Source organism: Neophocaena asiaeorientalis, unplaced genomic scaffold (genome assembly GCF_003031525.2).
Source record: "Neophocaena asiaeorientalis asiaeorientalis breed wild unplaced genomic scaffold, Neophocaena_asiaeorientalis_V1.1 scaffold43, whole genome shotgun sequence".
NCBI lineage: Eukaryota > Metazoa > Chordata > Mammalia > Artiodactyla > Phocoenidae > Neophocaena > Neophocaena asiaeorientalis.
Window position 1 is genome coordinate 11,209,139 of NW_020173674.1, and position 15,590 is coordinate 11,224,728.

General features: G+C 40.2%; 1 pseudogene; it reads left to right on the forward strand.

Moving 5' to 3' along the window:
* Positions 1–302: 302 nt before the first annotated feature.
* Positions 303–2,725, forward strand: LOC112402016 (olfactory receptor 1444-like; annotated as a pseudogene).
* Positions 2,726–15,590: the final 12,865 nt, after the last annotated feature.

The window sequence follows — 15,590 nt, forward strand, 5'->3', positions numbered from 1 at the left end:
AAAAAAGGCTCCTTACCAATCTGATCACTGCAGTTGCAGATAACCAAGGTCAGGCAGAGCTGAAGCCTTTTCTCCCTTAAATCCCTTCTTTTTCCCCTTTCTCTCTTCCTCTGTCAGAGCCTGTTGTCACCCGTTCTGCCACCGGGGACAGGAAAAACCTATAAGGCACATCAGACTGAGGGAAAACAATAGGAGAGAGAGACAGGTCACTAGAATTAGGACGCAAGTCTTTCTCCAGACCTGCCCAGCCCCAGTCTCACTGTTAATTCTGAATATTTTTAATACTACGAGCCTTAGCTAATATGTTGGCAGAAAAGGTGGACCCAGCTAGACAAGAGAACAAGAAGCTGTTTGTGGTGGGGTTAGTTAGCATGAAAAATGTTTAAACACTTTGCTATTGATGTTCTAATTAATTCACCAATATTTAGGTATGTGATCAAGGGGTCATGGTAGGCTGGGTGGTTGCTCAGCTAATTGTGTGAATCACTCAAGTCTCAAGTGCTTTGGGAGAGCAGAGAAGGGAGAACGTAATTGTAATCAGGATCAATAACAAAGACTTCTGATAGGAAGTGGAGAGGTATAATCTCAATTTAAATATATAAAGATAAAATACAATTGAATTACTGTTGAGGGATAAACTTCTAAAGACATTAAAATTGTAGTTAAAAGCTTTGGATTTGATATCAGAGACACCAAGGTTTTAATTCCACTTTCAAGACTTACCAGTTATGTGACTTTGGGCGATATTTTTCTCTTCTTCTCTTCTTCTCCTTCTTCTTCTCTTTTTTCTTCTCCTTCTTCCTCTTCTTCCTCCTCCCCCCTTCCTCCTCCTACATCCCCTCCTTCTTCTTCACCTTATTATTATTACTATTATTTCATCATAATAGCTCTCCAGTCTTCATCTAAAAGCTACTAGATTTTAGGAGCAGACAGTAGCCAGAAAAAAGAGACCAAGTATAAAATATACTGACAACTGGAAATAATCTAAGTAAAAAGCAAAATGCTCTATTTGCATATTTTATATCATGGAGCATTGTTGAAAAAGGTGAACATTTTGAAATAAGAGTATTATCATATATACTCCTTGGGTATATTTTGCACAGTTTACACATTTATACAGTTTCTCCTTGTGTAAAATGAGGAAAATAATATGATCAACCCCAAAGAGTTGGTTTGAGGATTAAATAAGTTAACTTCAAGTAAAGCTCTTGGAGCAGTGCCTGGCATACAGTAAGCTCTTACTATGCTTAGTACCATATAATTCTATTGGCATACAGGAAATCTCTGTGGAGGTTATACACTTAGGAGTGGAATAAAAAAACAAGGAATGAGGGATTTATACTTTTTACCTCATACTGTTCTCTTTTTGATTTTTTAAAAACGGAATAAACAAAATCTTAAAAGCTAGGCTACGAGACATATCATATTTTGTTTCATATGATGTAAACAGGTAGAATAATTCAAGCTCTGAGCGTACGGACATTGGGTTCAGAAGTATAAGGATGTGAATTTAACTCTGACCCCAACTAATTAGGTTATTCTCGTCAATGTTAAGCTCCCGAGAAAGTAGGCATAATAGTACTTATCTGACAGGATTAAATGCTGTAATGTAATAGAAGGGTCTAGCAGGTGCCTTACACAGAGTACTTTCTCAATATATATTGGTTTTCTATTTTTATATCATCCCTCTATACTTTCATCTGTTTCATCTGTTTCACTGGCTCCTCTCCTTTCATTGCCAGGCTAAATCGAAGTTAACCTCAGTGGAGAATAGCACAGAAACAGCAGAGTTCATCCTCTTGGGAATCGCAGATGACCCCAACCTCCAGGTTCCCCTCCTCCTGGTATTTTTGTTCATCTACCTCATCACTTTGGTTGGGAATCGGGGGGATGGTGCTGGTCATCTACTGAGACTCCCACCTCCACACTCCAATGTACTTCTTCCTCAGCAACCTTTCCTTTGTCGATCCGGGTCACTCCTCAGCCGTAGCTCCCCAGACGGTGGCTGCACCGCACTCAGGAAACAAACTCATCTCCCACAATGGATGTGCTCTTCAGTCCTTCTTCTTTGTGGGTTTTGCCACCGTCAAGTGCTACCTCCTGGCCTCCACGGCCTGTGACCCCCATGCAGTGCTGTGTAGGCCCCTTCATTACACCACCACCACGATAGCAGGTGTGTATGCCCTCCTGAGGATGGGCTCCTATGTCTGTGGCTTCCTCAATGCCTGTGGCTTCCTCGATGCCTGCATCCACTCAGCAGACACCTTCAGACTCTCCTTCTGTGGTTCAAATGAGATGAATCACTTTTTCTGCGAAGTCCCTCCACTCCTGGCTCTCTCGTGCTCCAACACATGCGTGAGCAAGCTGGTGGCCTTCTTTGTCGTGGGCTTCAATGTCTTTTTCACCCTCCTGGTCATCCTCATCTCTTACTTCTTCATATACATTGCTGTTTGACGGAGGCATTCTGCGGAAGGAAGGAAGAAAACCTTCTCCACCTGTGCGTCCCATCTCACGGCCATCTCCATTTTCTATGGAACAATCATCTTCATGTACTTACAGCCCAGCTCCACCCAGTCCATGGACATGGACAAAATAGCATCTGTGTTTTACACGGTGGTGATTCCCATGCTTGATCTACAGTCTTAGAAACAAAGAAGTGAAACATACTCTCTGGAAAATACTCAACAAGCTCAATTCCCAGTCTTTAAGTGTGAGTAGGAAGTAGGCAGGTAACTAAGGGATAAATCTTCCCCCCAGACCTAGATGCCACCTCAACTTTTGAGGTTTGGCAGATTTCAGTTCTTTCTTCTCCAAGAACAGTGGTTACTTCTGCTGTTAGGAAAAGTGGTAGAAAAAAGCAGCCCTTTGAAATGTCTCACTCAGAAAAATAACCTTATATTTAGTGAACAACACCCTGGGGTGTTTAAACTCTTTCCTGCATTAGTTTCCCGACACGGTTTAAAGCAGAAGATCAAAGCATAAATTGAGTGCACTGACTTTCCGTCTCCCTATTTTAATTGGAAGAAATTTTCCATTTGTTATTAAAACGTGGTGTAAGGACTACATCTTCATTGAATAATAGTTGTCAACTGGAAGGCACAGCCTTTCGTTTCTTTGATCCGTGAGTCTGAAAGTTAAAGTGTCTAATGCTGACAAAGGATGTTTCAATTTTTTTTTTTTTTTTTTTTTTTGGTACGCGGGCCTCTCGCTGTTGTGGCCCCTCCCGTTGCGGAGCACAGGCTCCGGACGCGCAGGCTCAGCGGCCATGGCTCACGGGCCCAGACGCTCCGCGGCATGTGGGATCTTCCCAGACCGGGGAACGAACCCGTGTCCCCTGCATCGGCAGGCGGACTCTCAACCACTGCGCCACCAGGGAAGCCCTGTTTCAATATTTTTAATAACGTCTCAAAGAAGGTTGTAATTGAAAGCACAAGGCACTGGACCAAGAGTCAGGTGACCCAGTATGAAATCCTTCTAACCCCGATCCTTCTGCGCCCACTCTCATTCCCATCCTCATAGATTGTGTACTTTTGTATTCTCCATCTCCTTCTGTTAAAGTGTTAGGACAACTTTGGTAGAAAACAATAAGCCACCTTGTGTATGTATGTTTCAGTAGATAAATTGTTTAAACTTTAACCTGAATAAGTATATCTCTTTTTAGAGTTCCTGCACTCTGTTTTATGCTTTTGACCTTGGTCTAACACAATAACCAAAACTTACAGAAGGTTTAAAGGAAAAACTTTTTTTCCAGGGGCCTTGAGAAGGGATATTTGTCTTCTGAATTAAATGCTTGCATTTCTCGTCATCCTTAAGTTTGGTGGTTCTATTATGAATTCACACAATAGATTTTTGTGCCCCCATTGCTTCTGTTTTTTCAATAATTCAGTTCACCTCTGGATCCCTGTTCTATTCAGATGTTCTGTAATTAGATGCAGCAAAAGTTTAAAAGCCTGTGTTAATGTACTTCTTAAGATGGGAATGGCCTGAGCTAACTGGTGTGAGCGGATGTGTGTGGGTGGGAAGGGAGCGGTGATTAATTTCACTTCTCACGTATCAACTGCTTGATGTTTATAGCTACGATTAGTCTGAGCTGCCACACATTTCATGATTTCAAGATCTCCAAAAAGAATTTTTATTTTTATCTTAAATATGAAAACCAGAAATCTTGGTGGGCTAAATCAGGGAGCTTAGAAGGTCATATTAGTTTCGAGATGATCAAACTCCATTACGCACAGGGCAGCCTTGGTCTGAAGAGGGTTGATCATGGGTCTTGTGGAGAGAGAAGCAAAGAGGGACATTAGGCTGACCCGTAGGAAAAACTTTCTCAAGTGTATGGTCACCATCACCTAAAGGGATTGGGAGCTTCTTCTGGATCCAAGGCCTTGACAACCTAGACTTGCCTCATCCATCCTCCCACCTCCCTGCCTTAGCAGTGAGGATTTTCCAGTAACACACAGAAGAACACCCTTGAATGGCCAGGATCCACTTCACCAAGGAGTCCTTCTCGTGACTTATACAAGTTACAGAGCTCAAGGTACCCAGATTTGGAGATGAGTCTGGGAAGCATCTGTCCGAGCATTGAGTGTGTTCCACTCAGAGCTCAGCTTCTTTTCCTACTTGATAGATATCATTAACTCCTCTTCCTCTTCTTCCTGCTCCTCTTTTCCCTTCTCCTCTTCCTCTTTTTCTTCCTTTTTTCCTCAACCTCTTTCCATCTTCAGCCCAAGCAAGAACTTCCCTCACCACTAAGCAGTTAGATCCCTATGAAAAATTAAAGTCTATAGTTTTTATATTAAAACTGTTACAGTACCTAGTAAGGTGTGTTTCTGGGCATGTTTCTTTCTGCCTCTATATCCCAGTTTAGGCAGAAAAGTATGTGGATCTTCTAAGAGTTAAAGGCCTAATGACTACATATTACGTTTTCTATTGAAGTCATCTCAAACTAGCATCTGACTGCAAATGGGTATGAAGGTCCTAGTTCTAGTATCAAGAGCTGGGTGAAGATTCTTACCCTTCTTATCAGTTGTGTGACCTTGAGAAAGTCATTTGATCTCTTTGAACCCAACATACAGGATAAACTGTGAAGATACCATGAAATAAAGTATGCAAACATGCCCGTCATAATGCATGCATGCTTTATACAGCTGAGAGTCCTGCAATAGCTCTCACTTCTCTGTTCTTGTACTTCCCACTTTCGGCTCCTGAGCTCCCCCACTCTGTCCACCCCATCCACTTCCAAGCCTTTATGTCCATTCATTGTTTAATTTCCTGTCCTCCAACCTCCCAGTCCTACAGCAGACACATTTCAATCTGACATCACGTGAGTATTCATTTACATAAGCTGCTCAGAAGGAGATGTCTTGTTGCCAGTAAGACATCAACTTACAGAATACAAATTACCATGGGGAACTTTTCACGTCCACATGGGAAATCTCTCAAATGGAGACAAAATGCTCATTTGGTTTTTAACAACACCCACCCTCAAGTTAGCTCAAGTTAGCACAGTAAAGGCACGGGAAGACTTCCTTCCTGAAACGTCCAAAAACAGAATGTGAAAACACATATATAAGGACAATTATTTACATCAGGGTAGATTATCCTTTTGAAAAAGGATTCATGATTGAATTATTTTAAATAGGAGTCTCCCTTCGTGCATGAAATAATTTGTTTAGCATTTATGTATATGGAAAGAAAAATTAAAATATTAAGAGTCCTGGACGATTGAAGCCAACATTACAGAGTCATAGACGCTTTCGCCAAGAAAGAGTCTTTAAAAATAACCTATACCAGTTCTCTCATTTTACAATTGAAAACCCTGATTAACCCTTGCTTAACCTCCCACGAGCCAAATCTTCCTTGACTCTTCTTCATCCTTTACTTTCTATAAAGTTCTTGCTGTATCAAAAGACATTTTTACTTTCATTTGTTCACTGGGAGACAGATCTTTGTGCTCCAGTTTTGCAGTTGAAGAAACCAACTCTTTGAAAATCTTACTTGCCTAGCAGTAGCAAGAGGAGCCCAGATTTGAACCTAAGTCTTGCTTTCCTGCCCAATTCTCTGAGAAAAAAAGTAGCCTTGTATTTCAGTAAATTTCAATAGATGACTCATTTGATGTATAAATCATTTAAAGACAGTCTTTCATGATATGTCCCTGCTGTGTGGAAAGGCATACTGCAGAATACAAACACATTTAAGAATATGAGGTATAATTTCTACTTCAGCAAAGCAAATCCTCCTGCATATATGGTGACCGATGTAATGCACTTTGAGATTCATGACTCAGTGTTCAACAACTTTGTTGGCAGGAATTTTTCCTATATTCTATGAAATATGCATCGATCAGGGCACATCAGTCTTGATAGCTGGAATTGGCTCTTTGAATGCTGCATCCCACGGGGATAGCCAAGCCCCAGCCAATCCTTACTGGGCACAAGCTGCAGGAAAGGCGTGGTGTGAGGTCTGTGAAGGGACCGGTAATAGACTACATTGTTCCTGCTTCAGGAGAAGCTTGCAAATAGTGCAGTGGAACAAGGAACATACTTCAAGATAGATGACCACTCAAGGCATTTGTGGTTATTGTCAAGTGAGTAGTATAGAAAATAATGTTTAGAACTCTTCAGGGATGAGAAAGAATCCTGTGGGTAGAAAAAGCTCCCTGGGGGAGGTGGACCTTGAGCCAGAATCTGAAGAGATGATACAGAGAGTCCAGAATTCCAAGGCAGGAGACTTGGATTCTAGTCAAAACTCTACCACTTACTGGTTCTGAGATTGGCACAAGCCACTTAGCTTTGAGCCAAGTTCCTCCTCATCAAAGTGGAGAAAAAAATCACCAGCCATGCCTCCCTCAAGGGTGTTATGAGGGTCAAATGAGATATTAAAAATTGCCACCCTTGTTCTAAGGACATTATTGCTGCTGGTAATTCTATTATAAGCAGAGCTGAATGGGGGAGTTCCTGACCTATAGGGACCCATCTGAACTCAGGTGTGGAGATGGCATTGCATATGGCAGGATCTTCTGTTGGCAGGAACTTGTAAGAAAATAAACTATTCAGATTAGAAGTAGGTAAATCACCAACTCCTCAGTCCATTACTTCTAGTCAATTAAGACTCCTTCCCATCAAAGTGAAGAGCCTGGGCTTATGGGAACAACTGTGTCCCCACAGAGAAATCATGCTTTTTTTTTTTTTACATCTTTATTAGAATATAATTGCTTTACATTCTAGAAGAAATCATGCTTTTACAGAGAGACTTCTGTAGGATACCACCACTCAGCTATGCAGATCCAAGCCCTAGAGTCCTACCTCCTATTCATAACATGGGATTTCTCAGTGGTTGGTCTGTGATTATTTCACAAGCAAGGTATGTGTGTGTGTTAGTTGAGGGGGGCGGGGATGGATAAGATTGCTGTAGTGTATTTAATCAGCAAAAAGTTAGTGTGCGTGTGTTTGTATAAAATGCTTTTGTTTTAAACTTTCTACAGATCAGTGAGAAAAGTCAGACAACCCAATAGAAAAATACAAAATTTAATTTTCCAGTCTATTGTTCATGTTAATTTGGTTTATCTCTGCTTTGGGGTAAAGATGAACAAGGCTGATGTGAACATTTTTGTCATGTATGTCAGGGCACATATGCCTTCAGTTCTCTAGAGTGTATCTATTTTAAAGTGTAATTGCTGAATCATAGCCTATATACAGTTTCAACTTTACTGAATAAAACGTGTTATTTTCCAAAGTGATTGTGCCAATTTATACTCCCATCAACAGTGTGTGAATTCCCACTGCCAATACTTGGTATAACTGGGGTTTTAAATTATGCCAGTTTGGAGAGAGGTCAGTGTTTTCTTATTGTTGTCTTAATTTGCATTTCCTTGATTACTGATGAAACTAAACACACGTGTTTCTTTTTTTTTCAAATCTTTCAGCCATTTTTCTATTGTTATGTAAAAAGAAAGCACACCACAAACAGATACAAATGTATGGGAGTGGATGTACAGAGGCTGCTGCTCTATTCTTGACTTAGGTGGTGGATATATTGGAGTTTGCTATTATTAAACTAAAACTAGATGTTTTATGCACTTAAAAATATACATGCCTGTCTCACAGTAAAAATGTTAAAAAAGGTAAGTCAAACATAGCTCCTAAAAATCAAAGCGTTCATGTACATTTCTGTTATGTACTTTTCTGTATAAGATATATTTCACAATAGAAATGTTTAAAAAAGATATATCAAACAGAGCTCCTATATTCAAGAAGTTTATAGTATAAACTAAAGTGAGGACAATATCTACATATAAGTAACTTTAATTCTATGTGGAAAATTATAAACAACTACAAGAGATACACATAAAACACTATGGTATTTGTTTTTCTCTTTCTGACTATATGGAATCCAAAAAAAAAAAAAATGTTACGAAGAACCTAGGGGCAGGACGGGAATAAAGATGCAGACCTACTAGAGAATGGACTTGAGGACACGGGGAGGGGGAAGGGTAAGCTGGGACAAAGTGAGAGACTGGCATGGACATATATACACTACCAAATGTAAAATAGAAAGCTAGTGGGAAGCTGCTACGTAGCACAGGGAGATCAGCTCGGTGGTTTGTGACCACCTAGAGGGGTGGGATAGGGAGGGTGAGAGGGAGGGAGACGCAAGAGGGAAGAGATATGGGAACATATGTATATGTATAACTGATTCACTTTGTTATAAAGCAGAAAGTAACACACTATTGTAAAGCAATTATACTCCAAAAAAGATGTTAAAAAAAACAGTGCTATGGTAGAATAAAGGAAGGATAGATCCCAGAGTGGGGACTTGAAGAACATAACATTTGTTCTGGACAAGAGAGAGATATAGTGAAATGGGAAGGATGGTATGCAGATGTATTCAGCAAACAGTATTCTGTTTGTCTGGAATGTAATATTCATGAAGAGAAATAATAGAAAATAAGTTTGGAATGCTGTAAGTTGGTGCCCAACTGTAGAGGCTATTCTCTTTCAGATTAAGATTTTCAAGTTTGTACTATAGATTCTGACTCCACTAAAGAAAGTTTAAATATTGTGCAATGTCAGAGCTAAAGGCAAAATCCCAACTACTGTAGGAAAACATTTAAAACAGGTTTGCTTATGCATCTGTGTTAAAACAAAGCTTTTGTTTGCTTTAGGCAAATTGTTCAGCATTTTATGTGCGAACACATATCCACCTAAAAAGTTATTCCAGCACCTGTTGGAACAGAAATTGGTCATTTTTTTTTTTTTTGATGTATCCAGAATCCACTTTCCTTCTTAAAAACGTTCTGACTTTCTTGGAGAATGAACTCTTAATTATTGGGTTGATGGAGGAAGAATTCCCTGTGCCCACCCAAGTTTATGGAAACTGAGGCAAGGAGAGTCTTTCCTTCCCTGCCCCCCTAGAGAAAGAACCCTGAATGGTAATGCACAGAGATATAGAGAGGCAAGCATGAGTCCTAAGCTCAATAACAAGTTCTCATTTCCCCCCATTTAAATCTGAAGCAAGTGATACAAGGGCAGCATGTAGGCTTGGAGGCGTTTGCCCCACTTGTGGGATTCTCATTGGGCCGTTCTAGCCAGGACATGGCTTCTTGGCTGCAGACTTCTGTTCCTTAGCGTCTGAAATGCCCTTGGTTCCTACCTTTGATCCAGTTTCCCTTTGATTCTGTGAATGTCTTGATATTCTTTCAATCACGCCCGTTTTCTCCTTTATATTAGCCTGAGTTGGTCTCTGTAAAAAAAGATAACTGATATATCTAGCATGTGAAAGACACTCCTCCAGGGACTGTACAATGCACAAGAGACAAACTCCCAGCCTCAAGAAGTTGAAAAATAGAGTAGAAATGTAAAATGTTAAAAGAATAGGGGAAAAAAACCCTCAATAATATGAGCCCATAAATGCTTCAACTGGCATTTCAGTAGGAAAATGAATAATGCCGAGAAAGCATTGCCACAAATTTTAACCTACTTCAGGAAGCTAGGTAATTACCAAATCATCCATTTTTTAACCAATTTTTCATGCTGACAATGTTGATTAAGATCTGGAGTTATTGGTACATAGGAATAAAAGAGACCACCGTTGCGTGTTTAAGACAAGGAAGTTGAGGCCCAGGGAGGGGAAGTGGTCTCACATCCAGAAAGTGGCAGAGCCAGATCTTGTGACATATTCCATCACTGCAGACGCCACACACACCACAGTGCTCCTGGCTGGTGGCCGCAACCCACTCTGTCCTTGAGAACACCCACTTTTGCTTCTCCCGGGATGTTTCTGGTAGAATCACCCTTTGTTCTTATAAGCACATTACTGGTTCCCTCCTCAGATAATGTCACTTTATACCTGCATGACACGTGGGCCTGGCTAGAGCTGGACAGAAAGTCATATCCAAGAGCCAGCCTGTGCCTTTCAAGTTAATTGTAGCATCTTCTCTTTGGGTCCCTAGTTGGCTACTCTTCACATTTCCTCTCTTCAATTCCAAGCACCCCTTATGTCAATAATAGTAAATATCTATCTATCTATCTGTATATATATATAATATATATATATATACATACATTGTTTTTTAATATTTTTTTCCATTTTGGTTTATCCCAGGAGATTGGATATAGTTCCCTGTGCTATACAGTAGGACCTTGTTGTTTATCCATTCTAAATGCAACAGTTTGCGTCTACCAAACCCAAATTCCCAGTCTATCCCTCCCCCTCCCCACCCCCCCGGCAACAGGTCTGTTTTCCATGTCTGTGAATCTGTTTCTGTTTTGTAGATAGGCTCATTTGTGCCATATTTTAGTGATATCATATGGTACTTGTCTTTCTGTTTCTCACCTATTTTACTTAGTATGATAAACTCTAATTACAACCATGTAGCTGCAAATGGCATTATTTCATTCATTTTCATGTCTGAGTGGTATTCCATTGTATATATGTAGCACATCTTCTTTATCCATTCATCTGTCGATGGACACTTAGGTTGTTTCCATGTCTTGGCTATTGTAAATAGTGCTGCTATGAACATAGGGGTGCATGTATCTTTTTGAATTAGAGTTTTGTCTGGATATATGCCCAGGAGTGGGATTTCTGGATCATATGGTAGCTCTATGTTTAGTTTTCTGAGGAAACTCCATGCTGTTTTCCATAGTGGCTGCACCAGCTTACATTCCCACCAGCAGTGTAGGAGGGTTCCTTTTTCTCCACACCCTCTCCAGCATTTGTTATTTGTAGAGTTTTAGTGATGGCCATTCTGACCGGTGTGAGGGGGTACCTCACTGTAGTTTTGATTTGCATTTCTCTAATTGGACCTCATATTTGAACTCCCTCCAGGAATTGCCTTCAGCTGAAGGGAGACACCTCACTCAAGGTAACCCACATCCAAGACTGGTCAGTGAGGGATACAAAGGCCTGGCCCCTTATCTCCTTGAGACAGTTCCTAAGGGCCGTCCCAGCCCCAGAGATCCCCAAGGGATTGGCTGAGGCTTTTGTTGCGACTGCAACGCAATCACAGTCCAACTTCTCGCTCTGGTCCTGCTGCCGTCTCTCCCTCACAGGTGCTGTTCCTAAGAACACTCCCCAGGGAGCCACCTGCATGCAAATCTCAGTCTCACAGCCCATTTCCCAGCAAATATGATCTGAGAAGTCTCCTCACACGCTCTAAATTCTGTGATAGTTTCTGAGGGTCGAATAATATTGTCCTACATTCCTCAGGATCGTGATTTCTGTTGCCAACAGTCGCAGAGATAGAATCCTAAATCTCCGGACGTTTTCTGAAGAAAGAAGAAAATAGTAGCCCTGAGGTTAGTGCACACAACATTCATACACCCTACAGATGTAAAGAGGCTTAGAGACCACACCCCCTTCCTTAAATATTTTCTGAGGGTTTTCTGTGTGCTAAAAGCTCTGCTGAACACTTTTATTTCTCACAATTACTCTATTAGCATTTACTTTATTATCCTAGTTTTATTTTTTATGTATTTATTTTTATTTATTTTTACCACCAGCAGTGTAGGAGGGTTCCTTTTTCTCCACACCCTCTCCAGCATTTGTTATTTGTAGAGTTTTAGTGATGGCCATTCTGACCGGTGTGAGGGGGTACCTCACTGTAGTTTTGATTTGCATTTCTCTAATTGGACCTCATATTTGAACTCCCTCCAGGAATTGCCTTCAGCTGAAGGGAGACACCTCACTCAAGGTAACCCACATCCAAGACTGGTCAGTGAGGGATACAAAGGCCTGGCCCCTTATCTCCTTGAGACAGTTCCTAAGGGCCGTCCCAGCCCCAGAGATCCCCAAGGGATTGGCTGAGGCTTTTGTTGCGACTGCAACGCAATCACAGTCCAACTTCTCGCTCTGGTCCTGCTGCCGTCTCTCCCTCACAGGTGCTGTTCCTAAGAACACTCCCCAGGGAGCCACCTGCATGCAAATCTCAGTCTCACAGCCCATTTCCCAGCAAATATGATCTGAGAAGTCTCCTCACACGCTCTAAATTCTGTGATAGTTTCTGAGGGTCGAATAATATTGTCCTACATTCCTCAGGATCGTGATTTCTGTTGCCAACAGTCGCAGAGATAGAATCCTAAATCTCCGGACGTTTTCTGAAGAAAGAAGAAAATAGTAGCCCTGAGGTTAGTGCACACAACATTCATACACCCTACAGATGTAAAGAGGCTTAGAGACCACACCCCCTTCCTTAAATATTTTCTGAGGGTTTTCTGTGTGCTAAAAGCTCTGCTGAACACTTTTATTTCTCACAATTACTCTATTAGCATTTACTTTATTATCCTAGTTTTATTTTTTATGTATTTATTTTTATTTATTTTTTAATTGAAGTATAGTTGATTTACACTGTTACAATGTTAATTTCTGCTCTACAGCAAAGTGATTCAGTTATGCATACATATATTCTTTCTCATATTCTTTTCCATTACGGTTTATCGTAGGATATTGAATATAGTTCTCTGGGCTGTACGGCAGGACCTTGTTGTCTATTCATTCTACATATGATAGTTTCCATCTGCTGACTCCAAACTCCCACTCCATCCCTAGTTTTATCATTGATAAAACCAAGCCTTAGAGCTGTGGAGTAACTTCCCAAAGGACGAAAAGTTGGAAAAGTGTCACCATATTCTACTAAATGGTAAGTGGTTTGAGGACAGGCACTCTGTCATCTTTACTTTTGAATCCCTAGCACCTAACTTAGTACCTGGCACATAGCAGGTATTCAATGCATCTTCCTTTATTTTTATTTTTTTAACTTTTGATTTTGTATTGGAGTATAACTGATTATTAACAATGTTGTATTAGTTTCAGGTGTACAGCAAAGTGATTCAGTTATACATATACATGTATCTATTCTTTTTCAAATTCTTTTCCCAGTTAGGTTGTTATAGAATATTGAGAAGCGTTCCCTGTGCTATACAGTAGGTCCTTATTAGTTATCTATTTTAAATATGGCAGTGTGTACATGTCTATCCCAAACTCCCTAACTATCCCTCCTCCACACCCTTCCCCACAGTAATCACAAGCTCGTTCTCTAAGTTCACGAGTCTGTTTCTGTTTTGTATGTAAGTTCCTGTGTATCATCATTGAAAAAAAATTTTTTAGAGAAATATCGTATGATATCGCTTATATGCGGAATCTAAATCAATGCATCTTCCTGAAAGGATTAATGATTAAACCTTCAAGGAAAGGGAATTATAATTTTCTTGATCACTTTTATCATGCCAGATATGTTTTCTGTATTTTAACGTACAGTACCTCTTTAAAATTCACAGTACATCTGTGAGAGGTGAATTAATTTTTTTCATTTTCCAGATGGTGAAACTGAGGTTCAGATACACAGGTGCTAAGGGGTAGAACCAGGATTCTCATCTACTCTGTTTGTTGGTTCTCCATGCCTTCTACTCTATCTTGACCTTCCCACCATCTCCTGTTTCTCAGATGAGGAAGCCGAGGTACAAAATCTGTAAGCGGCTCTACCCCAGTCAGTAGGTCTCCCGCTCGGCACGCTTAGCATCCGTAGGACTCCAGCTGCCTTTTCCAAATGGGGTCGGCAACATGTCATTCTCGCTTAGATGGCAAAACTCCTCACCAAATATAAAACTGAAAATGTAGGCCACTTGCCCATGGATTGTATTTCATAACTTGGAGCTAAAAATAGCCCTCAGCTTGCTTGGCCTGCTTATAACATATTAAAACCTCATATTCAAATTCACTCGCCTCTTGGATTAATGTCAAGATTATGACTTTCCAGGTTTCTTTCCCTTCCCATCTCTATCTCACCCAGCAGGAAGTGGATTATCCTTGTCCACGTTATTTTCCACATGAATTACTGAGTGCTTATTTTCAAAGGGGAATTTTGTGACCTTATTGTCTTTGCTGTACCTGCAGAATCCATTTTGGAAGGCAGGAGAGAGGTGGTTAAGGGCACAGGCTCCAGGGCTGGAGCGGGGGTCAAGGCTGTGTATTCTTTTTTCTTTTTCATTTAATTTTTATCTTATATTGGAGTATAGTTGATTTACAATGTTGTGTTTCAGGTGTACAGCTCAATAATTCAGTTTTATATATATATGTATACCCATTCTTTTTCAGATTTTTTTTCCCATATAGGTTATTACAGAATATTGAGTAGAGTTCCCTGTGCTATACAGTAGGTCCTTGTTGTTTATCTATTTTATATATAGTAGTGTGTATATGTTAATCCCAAAACCCTAATTTATCTCTCTCCCTCACATTTCCCCTTTGGGAACCATAAGTGTGTTTTTGAAGTTTGTGAGTCTGTTTCTATTTTATAAATAAGTTCATTTGTATCATTTTTTTTAAGATTCCACATATAAGTGATATCATATGGTATTTGTCTTTCTCTGTCTGGCTTACTTCACTTAGTATGATAATCTCTAGTTGCATCCATGTTGCTGCAAATGGCATTATTTCATTCTTTTTATGGCTGAGAAATATTCCAGCGTATATATGTACCACATCTTCTTTATCCATTCACCTGTTGATGGACACTTAGGTTGCTTCCATGTCTTGGCTATTCTAGACAGTGCTGCAATGAACATCGTGGTGCATGTATCCTTTCGAATTATGGTTTTCTTCAGAGAAAGTCTATGTATTCTTGAGCCAGGCATGAAACCTTTGTCTTAGTTTAAGCAACAACAAAAAATTCATGGTCAATGTTTAGCTCAATTCCCAACACATACCACACACACACACACACACACACACACACACACACACACACACAGAGTGCACAAATAGAGCTACTGAAAACAAAAATCAACAAAACAAAAAATCACCACCACTTAGCATGACCAACTTGTTCCAGTTTGCCTGGGACTTTCCAGCTTTAGTACTGAAAGACTCCGGTCTTGGGAAACCTCCCAGTCCTGGGAAAATTGGAACAGTTGGTTACTCAATTCCCCATCAATGAAACAAACAAAATGTTCTGAGTTATTCATGAAGCTTTTATTGATAACTAAAACATTTCAGACATTTTGATGGTATTTGAAAGGTAAGCATGACCAAAAAGTGAGAGGGAATCATGAATTATACATGGCAAAATATACACAGCCCTTCTGAAAGTTGGCACG